At 42.9% G+C, this 3,260-nt stretch overlaps 1 pseudogene; it reads right to left on the bottom strand.

Moving 5' to 3' along the window:
• Nucleotides 1–963: 963 nt before the first annotated feature.
• Nucleotides 964–3,001, bottom strand: LOC102815619 (annotated as a pseudogene).
• Nucleotides 3,002–3,260: the final 259 nt, after the last annotated feature.

The raw sequence follows: 3,260 nt of genomic DNA, 5'->3' as shown, positions 1-3,260 counted from the left end.
AGCGTCACTATGGGTTGGGACTGACTCGACAGCACTTCACAACAACAATGCAAAGCAAAACCAGACTTCCTCTCTGTCTTCAATAAATTCATCATTATTTGATGAGAGAAGACTGACACAGAAAGCATCAAAAGAGTGTAAATATCATAATAGAGGCACTAAAGAAAAAAGAGAGAGGAAATACAAATTTTCCAATTTACAATTGAGATACAAGTCACAGGAACAGAGATATTTGAAGTCAGTTTGACCAGTACATTCTCTCCCTGTACATAGATAGATCTAGGTGAAGTGAAAAAACAAACAAATAAAAAACCAAGCAGATGGCCCCAGATGAGCTGCAGCCCTGGGTGAGTTATGACAACCCCTGATGAACTATGAGAATTTCATCGGGAAACCGTATTCCTACTACCCTGATCGAGCACCGTCAGACTTTTTTTTTTTTTTTTTTTTTAACTTTTTATCGTGAGTTGAGTGAAGGTCTAAGGAGCAGATCATCAATTTTACATTGACCAAATCACATACTGTACTTTATTACATGCAGTTCCCTCCATGTACCAACAGTTAACGGCACTGATCTCTATTCACTTCACTATTGCATTCCTTCCTACGTCTCCTGCTACCTCCATCTTTCCTGTGCCAACCCTGCTCTTGTTGCATACTGTCTGCCCTGTCACCTATATCAACATGTGCCTGCCCTCTATCCATGGATAATTTTCCTTCTCTCTCCACTCCCCCAACCTAGATTGTTTCTTTTTTGTTTGTTTGTTTGAACAATGATATAATTCAGAGTTTCAAAGTAACAGTGGCACACACCCTTCCCACCTCTCATCCTAAATCCTTCACTGGGATCAAGTCTCTATCTTGAAGCATGAAGTTTGAATATGTTTTCATAATTTTTCTTTTACTTGGATATTGGGGATTATCTTGGGTCGTAGTTCATCCAGGGATGTAGCTCACCTGGTGTCATAGTTTATCCAGGGCCAAAGCTCTATATTGGACATTTGCTTTGTCTTTTGACATAGCTGACACAGCATCTTCATGAGAAGCAAACTCAACATCTGCTTCACCAGCTACTCTGCCATCAGGACCAATTTTAATGTGTACTCTCACAAGGTTGAGCAGTGAAAAAAAAGTTATGTCATCTCAGTAGCTCTGTAAGGTAATCCCGCATGTGCACACAGTGTCCTGTTGTGCTCTGGAACATAGAACCACCATCCCCATTATCTGCGACCAGACATTCCTGAAAGACAGTAACAGGTCTCTTCCAAATCTATCTGACCCAAATTCATATCCATCATTATAGCTATTAGCGTGAAGGCCTCCACCTAAGCACCACACTCATCCTTTCAAAGCCAGCTCCCCTGCCAATACTGTTGTACCTCGGTCAGCTCCAGGGCTGTCATAAGAACCTGGCCACTGCATGGCCATAAGTTTTCGAGGTGGATCATAGTGACTTCTAACTTCAGCTCAACTGATATTAAAGATTTTGATATACCTGTGATCTATTCTTTCCTTGTGTTTCCTTAGAGCCTTTTCAACTATTCTATGAAGCAAACTGCATGAAGACCTCCTCTGTACTCCTCATTCTCTCTCTCTTTTTTTAATGTTTTATTGTGAATTATGTGATAGTTTACATGGGAGAACATTAGCTTTACATTCATCCTATCGTAAACTGTTTCACTGCCATGGTTACAATCCTCTCCATGCATCATCAACCAACCAAAGGGTATACCCTCAAAGCCTGCCACCCCCCACTGGTCGTCAGCACACAGCCCCTCTCCCTCTCTGGGTCTAAAGTCCCCAGCTGCTCCATCTCTCCATGTCATCGTCTTGCCTCCATCTCTGGCATCACTGTTTCTCTGGGTAGGATTCCGCTCTCCACTCTTCTCCCTTGATGGTCCCAGGGACCTCCGCTCCTATTTTGCTACAAAATGTCTACCTTTACATTTCCAACCCTCACCATCAGTCCTGATAACAATTATTCACTATTGTATCACAAGAGACCTATTCTCATCTCCTTTCATCAGCCCCTCCCAGACAGATTGGAAACTACACAGTGGACACCCTACCTTGCTCCGCGCCCTCTGGATCTAGGTTCCCTCTTGAAAGCTTGTAAGCCATTCACTTTTTGTAAGCCAGTGACTCCTTTGTAGCCTCTCGCCCCCCCCCCCCCCATTTTGGGTAGCCAATGTCCAAGATGCCCATACCCATCTACTCTGTGTATGGAAGGGATGGGAATGATCCTCGCTATAAAGATTTGTTCCCTCTTTTGAGCTACTGCATCCATAGGTGTAGGTCAAATTCATCAAATTGTAACAGATTACTCTTTTATTCCTCCACTTCCTTCTTCTAGTCGAGTTCTCATCATCCAGCCATTGAAGCCAGGTCAAGTGGGTATTATCTGCAAGTGCGGGTGTTCTTATGCAGATGCCTTCTCTTTTTATCAGCTGTACGCTTCACTCTCCACTCTAGTCCTCTGTGGCTATGTCACTGACTCTGGGCCCAAGAGTCCCCAGGTCTTGCCACACTGTTGGCTGGCCAGGTCTCCACCCGGTGTATTCCTCTCTTGTAAGTCCACTGGTAATGTTATCCCATTTGGCACGATTTCTAGCCCTGATAAAACTGGACAATTTCTTCCTTGCTGCGTTCAAAGGGGAGTCCGCCAAGCTGCATAAAACCATCATTAGCAGTGTCGGGACTATTTAGACCAGTATGCTTCAACACCCAATCAATTTCAACATTGTTTGACTTGAATAATTCAACATATCTGTGACCCATAGTTTCTCTGTCTTTTTTCAGGGCCAATTTGACATAATTTTCTGATTCAAGACCAACAAAAGCCTTGCCACTTGGTCTGTCTTCTCTGGTGTCGATGAAATGAATACCTTGAGCCCCATTTTGAATTTTGCAGTCAGAAAAAACCACTGCACTTCATCAGTCGAGCAGGACCAGGGCAAACCTTCAGCACAAATCCCTCTCCAAATTTAGTGTCCAACATCATTGTCTTTAGAGGTCCTGGCATCAAAATAAGACTAAGAGGTGGTGATGAGCATCAGACATACATAGACTACTTTGGTTTGACTGAAAAAAAATCTCTTATTCTTCCTCTGAATCATTTTGTTTGAGCTATTTGTTTGAGCCATTCTTTTGTTTCTTCATGTGAGCTAAAATTGTCTGTTGTCTCTGGGGCATTGTAGGGTTGTTGTGTTTGTAAAAACTAACAGTGCAGTTGTTGGACCTGAAAAGGAGAAATCTCCAGG

Source organism: Chrysochloris asiatica, unplaced genomic scaffold (assembly GCF_000296735.1).
Source record: "Chrysochloris asiatica unplaced genomic scaffold, ChrAsi1.0 scaffold00140, whole genome shotgun sequence".
NCBI lineage: Eukaryota > Metazoa > Chordata > Mammalia > Afrosoricida > Chrysochloridae > Chrysochloris > Chrysochloris asiatica.
The sequence above is the reverse complement of the archived record's forward strand: the minus strand, read 5'-3'. Positions and strand labels throughout refer to the sequence as shown.